General features: G+C 37.1%; 1 non-coding gene across 1 annotated transcript; it reads right to left on the minus strand.

The window, feature by feature from the left end:
* Nucleotides 1–277: 277 nt before the first annotated feature.
* Nucleotides 278–420, minus strand: LOC120094906 (small nucleolar RNA SNORA48). Its single transcript, XR_015630036.1, has one exon. It is a non-coding gene; the product is annotated as a small nucleolar RNA SNORA48 (small nucleolar RNA).
* Between the last annotated feature and the right edge of the window lie 14,778 nt (nt 421–15,198).

Here is a 15,198-nt window from a genome sequence, read left to right on the forward strand (position 1 = left end):
GGAGAATCCAGTTTCATCTCTCTTCATAATGCTCAAGCCGCTCCACTTCTCCTTCTCTTCCACCTGATCATCACATACTCATCTCCTGCATACTGGCCATGCTGCTGGTGGCACTCCTGGGGCAGCACCCTCTGTCTGTGCTGCATGGCTTGGTGTAAAGGTGTCTATGGTCTGTCCTGTGATAAGCGCGAGAGGGCAAGTCCGTGGATGGCACTGTGGTGCACAGGTCTTTGTCTTCCTCCTCCTGCATTGTGCTGCCTGGATTTGATTTGATTTTTTATGAGTCTAAGGCATAAGACAGCTTTGGCCACCAAACCAGGCATCAAGTTAGGATAAACAAAGGACTGCCATCTGTTCTGGCCCTGACGCATATAAAAAGAATACCACCAACAAGGTGTCTCCTTGCCTATTTCAGTGTGTGTGTGTGTGTGTGTGTGTGTGTGTGTGTGTGTGTGTAAGAGAGAGAGAGAGAGAGAGAGAGAGAGAGAGAGAGAGAGAGAGAGAGAGAGAGTCTTCTTAATAAGCCAAAAATCAGCAGGAGTCCAAGAGCAAAGCAAAAATGAAATAAATATTGATTATAAGAATATAGCAACTTTGAGTGGATATAAGAAATAGTGGTTTACTTATTGCTGTAAGTTTCAACTGATCTTAAGTCACTGAGGTAGTAACTATACTGTGTTGCAGTTCTGTGGACTCCTCACAAGTAACACAAGGGCTACATTGCCTACCCTTTCAATGTGAACTTGAGTCTTTGCTTTGATGCTTTGTTTTGCTGTACTCTTTCAACAGGAAGAATTTTTTAAAAAATTATTAGTGTGTGTGTGTGTGTGTGTTATCCAACTTGTGTACCCACCAAACATTTTACCAACCAAATGATCTTGCCAGCCTTATAGAAAGAGCTTTTAAAAATATATTCTGAGAAAATATGCTTTATTTTGATGTCCAGTGTCGATGCATCAAGAAATGGCTTTCTATTGTGGGTTACTAGAAAGGACAAAAATAATTAGAAAATTTTTAAATGATTTGCCTAGTAATCACTATCCCCCAAAATTATCTTGTTTTAAATAATAATTTCAATTCATAGTTAATAAACTAACACTGCCATTGTTATTCCAGATCACAACATTCCAGTATGGCTAGCTACCTCTTCACTAAATGTAAAGAAACTTCATTAAAATACAGTAATCTTGGGCTGGAGAGAGGGTTCAGCAGTTAAGAGCACTTAACTGCTCTTCCAGAGGTCCTAAGTTCAATTCCCAGCAATTACATAGTAACTCACAACCATGTAATGGGATCTGATGCCCATTTCTGACATGTCTGAAGATAGTGTAATAATTCTTTTAAAAAATACATAAAGCTTGAAATATTATATTTCTTGAATGAGAATGTCTTTTATTAGTTGACTATTTCAGTTATGAACAATGTTTCTTGATCAAACTCATTCAGTTCATTTTTCTCCTGCCCTTGATCATGCCCAATATGTCCTGCTCCTTCTTTCACGGACCCTGTATAGCCCTGACTAGTCTAGAATTTTTTATGTAGAACAGGCTGACCTTAAACTCACAGATCCACCACACACACACACACACACACACACACACACACGCACACACACAGACACACACACACACACACACACACACACACACACACACACACACCCTTCATTGAGCAGCTCTTTTTTTAATCAACTGAGTATAATTACAGGAATGGAGGAAGGACAGAGGAAGCAAATCAGAGAGGAATGTAGGAAGGGATGGATGGAAGGAATGAGTGAGGGAAAGATACATATACATACATATATATATATATATGTATATATAAATGTGTTTGGGATGTCAACAGTGCCATTTTTCTTTATTCTGGTAGTCTTATAATGAAAGTCCAATTATACATACAGTTTGGGATTTGAGATCTATATGAAAAAACCCAGCTGTTCTGAAGAGCAGTGCTCTCTAGGAGTGTATATACATACATGTATTTATTATTATCACATTATAATTATTCTATCATTTTATTTGTTTTACATTTCAAATGTTATCTCCCTTCCTGGTCTCCCCTCTACAATCCCCTGCCCCATCCCACTCCTCTTTGCCTCCCCCCACTCCTGCCTCACCCCTCTAGCTCTAGGGGGTTCAAACATTCCACTTACATGATCATCATGTGACCTGCCTCTATTTGGTTTCATTTTTTATTAGTTATTTTATTCATTTACATTTCAAGTGTTATCCCCTTTCCCAGTTTCCCCTCCAGAAGCCCAATCTCCCCTCCCTTTTCCCCCTGCTTCTATGAGGGTGCTCCCTCACTTGCCCACCCACCACTGCAGAGTGTTCTAGCATTACCCTACCTTGGGTCATTGAGCCTTCACAGGTCCAAGGGCCTCCCCTCTCAGGGATGCCCACTAAGAAAATCCTCTGCTACATATCCAGCTGGAGCCATGGGTTCCCTACCATGTGTACACTTTTTTATTGGATATTTTATTTATTTACACTTTAAATGTCACCCCATTTCCAGGTTTCCCCCTATCTCATCCTCCCTCCCCCTGATTCAATGAAGGTGCTCCTCTCCCAGCAACCCACTCCTGCCTCCCTGCCCTGGCATTCCTTACATTAGGGCATCAAGCCTTCCCAGGACCAAGGTCCTATCCTCCCACTGATGTCCTACAAGGCCATCCTCTTCTACATGTGTGCCTGGAGCCATGGGTTACTCAATGTGTACTCTTTGATTTGTGGCTTAGTCCCTGGGATCTCTGGGCAATCTGGTTGGTTGGCATTGTTGTTCTTCCTATGGGTTGCAAACCCCTTCAGCTCCTTCAGTCCTTTCTGTAACTCTTCCATTGGGGTCCCCAAGCTCAGTCCAATGGTCTCCTGAAAGGCTCTGCCAGAGTCTGACAAATATAATGGTAGATGCTCTCAGCCAACCATGTGAATTCTTTGATTGGTGGTTTAGTCCCTTGGAGCTTTGGGGGAGTCTAGTTGGTTGATATCATTGTTCTTCCTATCAGTCAGCACTTCTTGGCATCAGTAATGATGTCTGGTTTTGGTGTCTGCAGATGGGATGGATCCCTAGGTGGGGCAGGCTCTAGATGGCCTTTCCTCCAGTCTCTGCTCCACTCTTTGTCCCTTCATTTCCTTTTTACAGGAGGAATTCTGGATTAATATTTTTAAGGTGGGTGGACCCATCCCTCAATTGGGGCCTTGACTATCCACTGGATATGCTCTCCACAGATTCTCTCTCCACTTTTTTGTTTATTTCTGCTAATTTTCTCCCTGATGGGTTCTGGGAACCTCTTTGGTCCCTGGTATCTAGGACTTTCTAGTGGCTACCCCCAGTTCCCCCTCCCCCACTGCTACACACCTACTTTCAAATTCTTGACCCTCTGTAATTATAGAGAAAATGTCATTTATTTGACTACAAATTATGTCATTAATGAATAATAAATCTTAAAATTGACTTTTTAGCATATATTAAATGTACAAAGTAATGTATTTATTTGATTGTGAGGCTTCCATACATGTATTAATATACTTTGGTCATATTCCCTACTCATTGCTCTATTTTTTCCCTGTTCCCCTTGCTAGTTTCTTTTCTCATTACAAATACTTTCCTTTACTTTCATGTTTTTTTAAACTCAAGAGTCCACTGAATCTGCCTTACTTGACTTATTAATATAATGATATCCATTCTGTCCAATAACCTGAAATGGCATAATTTTATTCTTTATGGATAGCAGTCCAAAATGTTGTATTTTCTTTATCTATTCATCTGCTAATACACATGTGGGCTGATTCCATAATTTGGCCATTATACATAGTCTAAAAATAACATGAGTATACAAATTCTGCTGTTGAAGGCTGACTGATTCCTGAAGTTCATCAGACACTGTCTCCCTTAAGTAGATGATGCTTTCCTACACAGTTAAAATAACAAATAAATTGAATAAACATTGTATCAAAATTGAGTAGCCCGACAAAAAATAATCACATGATTAGCATTCATGTATAAAATTCTTACAGAATTAACAATTATTGGAGTGTGAATGACATGCCAATTATTAAGCCATAAGATTACCTTTTTGTTGTGAATAAATATTTTCTTAAGTACTTGAATTGCAAAGTGTCTTTCTCTTAAATAAATCCATAAGGTATAACTATAGTGCAAAGAAATTACAGGATGGTTTGGAAATTACTTATAATAATTCTTATATTTTATATTAATTATTTCAAACAATAATCAAAATAAGTTGTATCAGCTAGTTTCTGCATGTCAGAAACTCTGGAGTAGAATCAGGAGGATCACAAAATTAAGACCAGCCTGCTCTATACAGTGAGAAGAACCTGATTCAAATTATATATATATATATATATATATATATATATATACACAATTTATTTATATATATAATTTATTTATATATATGTATATATCATAGATGATATAAAACAGAATTATAACACTGATACAGCTCCACACAGTAGTATATACATATATACACACACAGCTGCATACAATCATACAGATACACACAGGGCAGCAGATAGGCCTGTAGGAAATAATAAAGTGCTCTGAATTAGAAGATGATGAATATATTATATGTGACTATAAAATTGATTGTGTAACTGATCTAAAAATTATACAGTAATATTAGAATATATATAATTTAGTTGTGTCAATGATTAATGGTAAAAATCTACAGCAATTAGGCATTTATTTTCAAAGAACAGTATGACAAATATATAGTATTAACAAAAATTCATAATATGCAAAGCAAGCAGGACCTAGTACTTATAACAGAAAATTAATTACTTGAGTTCAGCAAGAAATAAAAGACCTCACATTAGTAAAATACACCATTGATATCAAAAGACAGCTCACAGGAGTAGGACTCCTTCAGGATATGTTTTTTTTTAATTGCTTTTTAAATTTTTTTTACAGTCTAGTCTTTAGCCCTGTCCTGGTCTTTCCTCCCACAGTCCCTCATCCCATTCCTTCTCCTCCTGTCTTCATGAAGATGTCCTCACCAGGCTAACTGTCTTAGAATTAAATATTCACACTTCTCTGCAGTCACATAAAGGCACATTAAAGCAATGGGATAAAATCTGCACCATCAGATTGGGAAGGAAGTAGAAGATTTGATGTTTTGAAGTATTCACAGAGCAAAGTGATATTAACTGCATGCATCCCAATCTGAATATTTTAAACACAAGTAGCATTTAAACATAGCATAATAAATAAACAATAAAAGCTCCATTATTCTTTTTTAATGTACTGTATCATTTTAGATCAGTTACTCAATCAGTTTTTATAATCACATATACTGTGTTCATCATCTGCTTATTCCAGAGCACTCGACCTTCACTATTTCCTGTAGGTCTGTCTGCTGCCCTGTGCCTATATTCATATGCAACTGTGTGTATGCATGTATGTATTACTGTGTGGAGGTATGTCGATGTTATAATTCTGTTTTATATCCATCCCTGTTGGGCAGACCTTTGTTTTCTTAGACAGCCATTGCAATGCATTGCTTTTCTGTTGTTTTTAATATCATTGTAAAAGAGGCATTGAACTTTAAGCTGATTCTATTTTTTATTTTATTGATATAGAGATATGATTCTGTTTTATAAATAAAATTGTTGCTTCAATTTGTTAGCTCAGAAGTCCATTTGAGTCCAATGTGTGTTTTCTAAGCCCTGCCCAGCCAGTATTCCAGTAAAATTAATTTACTGCTCTGCATTCCATAAATAGTAATAGTAGTTAAGAATACCAACTTCTTTTTTTGTATTTCACTAATATATATATATGTATATATATATATATATATATCATTCTCTATTTGCTATAGATATGGTGAGTCTGCTAACAGCAGGCATTTTATTTTCTAGAAAAACAGTGAGTCCTTACATCTCTACACTCTGAGCACGCTCATACTCTTGCTAATTTTCTCATTCATGTTGGGGTGCGGGACTGAAAACTAATAGTGATCTTTCTCTTACCTTAAAAGGAGGTTGCTTAAAGTAGTCTCCGTGTGCCTGTGTGTTCCTAGTGCTCTGTCAGAGGGCAATGGAGGAATAAGATCCATTGTATTGATCTTGTCAAATTGCTGCCTCTTATCTTGAACTTCAGAAGAAATACCAACTTATTCTGATCAATAGCCACATTGTTTTCCTTTGATTGATGTGAAAATGTCCAGAGGATGAGTCCTCAGGGGCTTGGAAGTTGGATTGTATGACGTGCACGTTACTACAGAACTTGGGACTGACAGTATTTCAAAACGTCAATGTTTTTCAATGAGTTGGAGCAGACTCTAATTTTAATTTGCCTTCATATGATTACAGATAAGGGTGAATAATTAACTCCAGGCTTGTTAGCCTGTAGGTGTTCTGCTTCCATTAGCTGCCCATGATGCTGTTTGTCTATTTTTCTAATCTGAGGTCTTGCAATTCCTGTTGAACTGAATTAATTTATTCTCTATTATAAATAATAGGTCCTGTTGCTTTGCATATTATGAATTTTTTATTTCTTGCTCACTTTAAAAATTTCTTTGGCATAACACTTCTTGAGTGGAAATGCCTAATTGTTAGAGATTTTACCCCTATTTTTTTTTTGCCACAGTTAGAAATCTCTCTAACATTCAAATGTTGAAATTTAACTGCCAGTACCAAAACATTATATGGTGAACATTAATGAGGTGATTGGGGCATGAATTAGTTAATCTTTCCTCATCAGAGTGGAATTCTGATGAGAAGGATAAATTTAGCCAGACATACATATATCTCTGTAATACTCCATCTCTATTGGCTGGACCTTCGGTCATTTATATTTCATGTAGCACCAGACGCCTCTCTATATGCAAGTACTAGGCCTTCACACTGTCCAGACTCAAGACCCCTGATTCAAAGTTCATTTTGTGTTAAATACTCTGTGTCCAGTGTTCTGTTGAAGTGAGAGAAAATAGACTAAAACGAATCGCTCCTATACAGAATTTGTGTTTTGGGTTTTTTATTTTGAATTTTGTGTCAAAGATACCTTCCTTATAGAAGACAAAGAGGTCTTTGATCTTGAGTTCATTTCTCTATGCAAGATTTATTAGCAAATAGTGTTATTTTTTTCTCCGTGGGGAATGGCTATATTCCCAGCATCTTATAGCCAAAATTACTTATTTCCCTATCTATTTAGATGTAATGTGCTTCACAGAGACTAACATATTTTCCTGGCAGTTATGATGTTGTATTGCTGTATTTGTCTGGCCCTCTCCCCCTTCGGATGACACATCAATTTTCAGGTTTTGTTTTTGTTTTTGTTGTTTTTGTTTGTTTTTTTATGATTTAGAAATAGGCCTTTTATGTATATGTCTGTCCATGTACATTTATTTGTGGGTATCTGCTGAGGCCAGAAGAAGGTGCCAGATCCCTGGCACTGGAGTTACAGACATTTGTGACCCATAATGGTGCAGGGAATCAAACTCCAACCCTTTGCAAGAGTATCAGGCACTATACCTTATCTTGTGTCTGTGTAGTTTTAAATTATTATAACAACATGGCAGTAGGAGGTGACATCCACTGGGGATTGTTTCTAAATATTGTTCTTTCTTTTAGATGAATTTGTGCTGCCCAGCACCCTGATTTCTTCACAAATATTAGTGTGAGTTTAATAAGTTGCTGAAAAAGACCCAGATGTATTTGCCTTGTGGACAGACTTTATTTTGGGTAATTTAAGGAAATCCAAGGTGTTTGTCTAGATATGTTCTCTTCCTGTTTCTGGAATGTGACAGCTTAGAATATTTTTTCTTTTTTTTTTTTTCGGAGCTGGAGACCGAACCCAGGGCCTTGTGCTCGCTAGGCAAGCGCTCTACCGCTGAGCTAAATCCCCAACCCCCCAGCTTAGAATATTGAACATTAACTCTGTCCTGTTGTTTTTGATTTCTCCTTCTTGGAAAAAGTGATTCTGCTGTTATTCCTTTTCTTTCATTAATTAAAACTTGATATCTGTTATTTTCCTATCTATCTTTAATGACTACCAGTAAAATAATAATTGGATGCATTCTTCCCTGGACAACTCATAAGTTACTGTAGTAGCTGGGGAAATTTTGAATTTTTCTATTAATTGTCCTTAAGTCAGTCATATTCTTTTGAATTTCTTCTCAATTGTAGTTATTTTTATATCTCATTGAAGTGGTTTCTCAAAACCCTGAATTTATTTGAGTATATCTAACTCAGCCTGTGTTGGTTTTCTTTAGTTTTCACTCTGTACATGTTATTGGAAGCAAGGTTTTCAGACAAATTTGGTTCTTATAATACTTTATGAATGTGAGATATAAATTTTGAAGTATTACATAAGAACTTAATATTAAATTGGTAATTGGTTTTTGTGTAACATTTCTGAAGAAAGACATCTACCATTTCGTCATAAAGGGTAAAACTTACAAAGTATTTTTCTCCATTTTTTGGTAAATGCTTTTTATATTAACATGCAAAACAAATCTTAGGATCAGAAGAGATTTATTATCTTTTCAAAATGTTTAATCTTTTTAAAGGCACTTTCTGTCCTGTAACATAACACAACTTCTGGTTATCAGTATGTTCTCATTCTAACATCAGCATACCCAGAATGACTAACCACTATGTAATTAAGTAATAAGCTTTGAGTTGTGTGTAAGTAGACTCCCTAAAGAACTTTCAAGCTGTTTGAAAACAGGAAGGACTGTAGGAACACAGATGATAAACCAAGACATCATTTTTATGAGTTAAGATGTATTTGTTCGGGCATACCATTTTTCCATACAGATGCCATTCTTGAATGTGTGATGAGGATCCCATAATGAAGGCCCTGTGCTATCCACATAGTCCCAACTTGTTTGTTTGGATTTGTGAGAAACTTTCCCTTCTGGGGACAAATTTTAGAAGTGGCCAGGTTGATAATAATCCCTGAAGGTGGGAGAAGATGGGCTGTTGGACATACTCTAATTGCAAACATATTTATTTGTTTTTTAAACTTATTCTATTTATTTACATTCCAGCTGTTGCCCCTTTTGTTCCCCCTCCCACAGTTCCTCATCCCATTCCTCCTTCCCCTTGCCTCTGAGAGGGTGCTCCCTGCTGTCTCCCAATACACACACACCAGGCATTTCCTATTCCTGGGGCTTTTAAATCTCTCTAGGATTGGGTACATCTTTTCCCAGAGGCCAAAATAGGCAGTTCTCTGCTATATATGTGCCAGGAGCCTTGGACTAGCCTGTGTATGCTGCTTGATTGGTGTCTCAGTCTCAGGGAGCTCCCAGAGGTCCAAATTAGTTGAGACTACTAGTCTTCCTATACGGTTGCCCTCCCCTTCAGCTTCTTCAATCCTTTCTCTAATTCAACCATAGGGGTTCCAACTCCAGTCCAATGGTTGGGTGTCAGTGTCGGAGTCTGCCTCAGTCAACTGTTGGTAAGGCCTCTCAGAGCCATGTTAGGCTTCTGTCTGTAAGCCCATCATAACATCAGTAATAGTGTCAGGCCTTGGTCATCCCTCCAAATCCCCCGCCACCCATTGGCCCAGAGATGGATCCCAAGTAGGGCTGATCACTAGACTGCCTTTCATTCAGTCTCTCCTCCACTTTTGTCACTACAGTTCTTTTAGACAGGAACAATTCTGGGTTAGAAATTTTGACTGTGGGTTGGCAAACCCGTTTCTCTTAAGTGAGGCCCTGCCTAGGTAGGTAGACACTTTGAGTTTCTTCTCCCCACTGTTGGGTGTTTTGGCTAAGTTCATCCTCATTGAGTCCTGACAGTCTCTCATAACAAGTCTTTTGTACTTTCTAGAGGGTCCTCTTCCCACTCCCCCTCACAGAGGCTGCATATTTCTAGAAGAATGAATAGAAATATACAAGCACATTTTTGTTGTTGTTGTTGTTGTTTTATTAAACTTTTTATTGGATTTTTTAATTTACATTTCAAATATTATCCCATTTCCTGGTTTCCCAGCCATAAACTCCCTATCCCATCCTCCTCCCCTTTCTTCTATGAGGGTGTTCCCCCACCAAGAACATTTTTTGAAGGAGGAAAGCATCTGTAGCTGGCTGTTTCTTTGTCATCATTATCTAATAATTCAAAAGTTTGGGGGTTGAAATTGATTTAACATTTTCTTTTTCTTTTGTGAATATGTTTGCAAACATTCATGAGGGTATACATACAGGGACACAGTTAAAGAGGCCGGAGGTCAATGTTAATCTCTCCATCTTAATGTTTTGAGACAGGATCTCTTACTGACTTGAGCTCAGCAATTAGCTAGTGAGACTGAACCATTAAACCTTGGGATCTCCTAACTTTATTTCCCCTATATTGGGATTACATAGGAATGCTACCACACTCAGCTTTTACATTTATGTTAAGGATCAAATTCAGGTTTCCATGCTAGGGCAGCAAGAGCTTCATTCCCTGTGCTGTCTCCTCAGTCCTTTGAAATTCTGAGACTGGAGGTAATTTAGATTATTTTCCTTCCACCCTCCCCATTCTCCTCCCCTATAGCTTTTTCTCCCCCTCCTTCTCACCCCCCTCTCTCCTTATGTGTAGTGCATACCTGTGTCCTTGTCCCTATGCATATACCCAGAATCTAGAGAAATCATGTCTTTTTCAATGGTCTTTGTATTAGTCAGGGTTCTCTAGAGTCACAGAAATTATAGAATGTCCCTATATATTAAAGGAAATTACTAGAATGACTTACAGTCTACCATCCAAATAACTCAACAATGAGCAACTGTAAATGGGAAATCCAAGAATCTAGTAGTTGTTCAGTCCAACAAGGGTAGGTATTTCGGCTGGTATTTGTTTTAGTCTGGAATCATGAAAAAGTAACTCCCAGCAGGTGTGCTGGCAAGTAAGTTGTAAGCAGGCAAAGAAGAAAACCTTCCTTCTTCCATTGTACCTAGTTAAGCTTACAGCAGAAGATATGGCCCAGATTAAAGTTGTGTACCTCCACTCCTGGATTTGGAACTTGCTCTATTCTAGGCTAGCCTTGAATTCAAGTGATCTGCTTGGATCTGTCCCTTGAGATTAAAGGCATGTATTAGCTTTCCTAGGACTAAGCTTTGTATGGCTACAACACCTCAAAATCTGAAGTCATCCCATGCCAAGATTCTGGTCAAAAGTCTGTCTTCCAGCCTCAAGATCTGGACCACAGGCGTACCCTCTATTTCTAGGTTGTAGTTCATTCCAGATTTAGTCAAGTTGATAACCAGGAATAGCCAGAACAGTGTTCCACCTCATTCTCATTGGAAGCAGTGATGCTAATGATCCTTTATATACTTGTGTAGACATTTTTTAAATAAAAAGATAGATATGCATCTTCATTTTACATTTTAAAATTATCATTCAGAAATGTTGACCTATCAATTAAAAAAAAAGATTCAAGCCAGATATGGTAGTGTGCCCCTTTAATTCCAGCACATAGGAGGCAGAAGTAAGAGATCTCTGAGAGTTCCAGACTAGCCTGATATACTTTGTGAATTCCAGAAAAATCAGATTATAGCAATACTTACAAAATTTATTCATAGTAAACATTATGAAACATCCCAAAGAGAAATCCTGTTACTTCATTTTTTCCCTTTCTTTATCACTTTTCAGTGGTCAACTTCTTTCCATTGTTGATCTCATTTTAATTGTCCAATAGTTGAAGAAAGACCATTTTTATTCATCATCTAAGTGGAATAGACAAAGGAGCAAGGAGAAAAGCACTAAGTCACTGGCTTAAGGTTGCTAAATTTAGGAGCATAGCATGCATGTGTAATTTGATGTTCTATGACTTAGCAGCAGCAGCGGTAATAAACAAGATTCCTATTGCTTTTGCACTGTAAGAATTCAGTCATTTTGATATATAACTTACTGGTTCAATTCCCATAGAGTCTGTTACAATTCTTGCCTACACAAATTCATCACAGTAAAATAATTTAGTTTGTATAACTGAAAAGATTATTTAATAGCAATTTCCTTACTAATCACTTTCTAATGACAAATTGCTTTAATAGAATAGGTTATAATAATCCTACCTCTACCTTGTGCAAGGAATAAGTTACAGTTTGTACTCTACTTCTGTGTTTGTAATATTGCTTTTTGGTTCCATATATTTATAATTCTCATTAAATTTTTTGTGTGTTTTGACTTACTGCAAGCATGTTATTATAAAAATGTTCCCAAATGATCTTATATTTTGTTGTTCAACAATGATAGACCTTTTTACAGATTTAATTCTGTTTCCTGTGTAATTGCTTTTCCATGTTTTGAGAATTCTAAGTGCTCTTGTATCAAGGGATAGAGAATGCACAGAAGAGACTGTTAGGATAATACATTCTTTGACACATTTTGATTAAGAATGAGTGAGACTGTGGTGCAGGCCATGGTGCATTGGCAAGATCCTCCTTTGTTACTGCGACATTTATTTCTCAATTGCAAATTTGATTGTTGATATTTTTCAAATTAGATTAAAAATCTCAGACCTAGGAAATGTTTTTTATAAAAGCAAATTCTTCGTAATCTGGACTAGTTCTGGGTTACCCTACCTCTAATGTCTGCTTATTTGGAGAGTCCTAAAGCCCTGTCTCACCTGTAGAGCTTCCTGAGAATGTCCTGAGGTTCTGTTGTGATTTTATCATACCCCAACTTTGGGCATGCCCAAGACTACATGATCATGAAGCCACATATAAAATTGAGGTGTGTCTGTTTCCTTCATAGATGGAGAAATAGCACAGGAACTTGGCTTCTTAGAGTATTTGTCCAGATTTTGTTTGTTTCTTCTTTTGGGGAGATCTGTGGCTGTCAGTAACCTTCAAGGCTCTATGTGTTCTCAAGTCCTTCAGCTACTGGACAACTGAGTTCTCTAGAAGACTATTTAAGATACAAAAATGTATTGGTATCCTAAAGCCAGACTTCCAACAGTGTTAATTCTTGCCCATAGGTTTACATCATATTTTGAAAAGGAAAATGTTCAAGGGAAGTGATGGTGAGTGTTTTCCCAAAGTTGAGCAGCTATCAGACTTTCTGGTTGTGGAATGAAATGAGGGGAAACAGAGGATCCACACTCTCTTGGTTATGTCAAGTCACCTTTTTCTCTGAATGCCTAATCCAGATACATCAGGTGATGTTTCCTTGGCCAGGCTTATTTAATAGACATAAATCCTTTCCTATCTCACTGTGTTGAAAATAAAAAGATAAAATATTGTAAAACATGTCAGCCTGTGGACCAGACTATTACTAAATATTTAATACACCAAGGTTATTATTGTTGCTGGTAAAATGGAATATTCATCTTATTTGAGTGTTTTGGTCAATCATTTTAATAAATTTAAACAATTATTGTAAGTAGAACAGCTTCATAGGAAAAAATCAATAAACATGGATTGAGCTTTTTTTTCTTTATGGAGCTTTTATTGGATAAGAGGAAGAATATAAACCATATAATACATATAATTCTAAATAGTTATAAATTCAAATGAGAAAGTTATAGCTTAGGGCAGTAATATAATGAGCTAAGATTTGGTTTTAAATGAAGTTGTCATAGAAAGAATAAGACTATGACATGTGAAATTCTCAAGGAACATCTATCTATCTGTCTATCTACCTACCTATCTATCTGTCTATCATGTATTATCTATCATTCCTATATATGTATACACACACACACACACACACACACACACACACACACACATGCATCTGAGAAAATACCTAATAGAGAGGAAGGGCAAGAGTAAGAAACAACTACTGATAAACATCATAGTGGAAGAGTACAACAGAATGAACATTATAATTAATTGCAGGGTAGGCCATGTGATTTTAGAATAAGTCATTGTCATTCTCTGAAAATAATCTTTTAATGAGAAGAAGTAAATGTTATCATTGTATATATTATTACTGTCATTCTTATTGGTGTGTATATATGATTCATATGTATGAATGTGGATCAGACTGAGACTCAAAATAAGAATTCATCTCAGGAAAACGTTTAGGAATTATCTCTTTCCAACATGGGTTCTGTGGATTGATCTCAGGTTGTCAAAGAAGCATACTCAATATTATTTTAGAAACATATTTGTGAACACAGAATATTTTGGCCCTATTAGAGGTGAAAAGGTATGTCAGTGGTGTTAATTTCCAGCTTTGGAACGGAAAAATGTAAACATGATAACTTACAAGTCTCAGAACATGTTGTATTGCCACTAAATTATTTTTCTCTTTTTTTTATTGGATATATTTCTTTATTTACATTTAAAATGCTATTCCCTTTCCCAGTTTCCTATCCATAAACACCCTATCACCTACTCCTCCCCCATAAGGGTGTCCCCCCATCAATCCCTCCCCTTCCTGCCCCCCAGTAATTTCCCTACACTGGCAGGACCAAGGGCTTCTCCTTCCACTGGTGCCTCAACAAGGCTATTCACTGATACATATGCAGTTGGAGCCCAGGGTCAGTCCATGTATAGTCTTTGGGTAGTGGTTTAGTCCCTACGAGCTCTAGTTGGTTGGAATTGTTGTTCTTATGGGGTTGCAAGCCCCTTCAGCTCTTTCAGACCTTTCTCTAATTCCCCCAAAGGGGATCTCTTCTCAGTTAAATGGTTTGCTGCTAGCATTCACCTCTGTATATGACATGCTCTGGTTGTGTCTCTCAGGAGAGATCTATAGTGGTTTCTTTCAGCATGCACTTTTTAGCTTCATCAATCTTACATTGTTTTGGTGGCTGTGTATATATGGGCCACATGTGGGGCAGGCTCTGAATGGCTGTTCCTTCAGTCTCTGTTCTAAATTTTGCCTCCATAACCCCTCCTAGGGACATTTTTGTTCCCCTTTTTAAGAAGGCGTGGAATCATCTTCTTCTTGAGCTTCCTGTGGTCTATGGATTGCATGTTGGGTTATTTGAGATTTTTGCTTAATACTCACTTATCAATAAGTACATACCATGTGTGTTTTCTGTGATTGGGTTACATCACTCATGATGATATTTTCTAGTTCATTCCATTTGCCTATAATAAATTCATGAAGTCATTGTTTTTGATTGCCGAGTAGTACTATATTGTGCAGATGTACCATATTTTTTTAAATCCATTCCTCTGTTGAAGGGCATCTGGGTTCTTTGCAGCTTCTGGCTATTATAAATAAGGCTGTTATGAATATAGTGGAGCATGTGTCTTTGTTAAATGTTGTGGCATCTTTTGGGTATATGCCCAGGAGA

Source organism: Rattus norvegicus, chromosome 9 (assembly GCF_021556685.1).
Source record: "Rattus norvegicus strain SHRSP/BbbUtx chromosome 9, alternate assembly SHRSP_T2T, whole genome shotgun sequence".
Taxonomy (NCBI): Eukaryota; Metazoa; Chordata; class Mammalia; order Rodentia; family Muridae; genus Rattus; species Rattus norvegicus.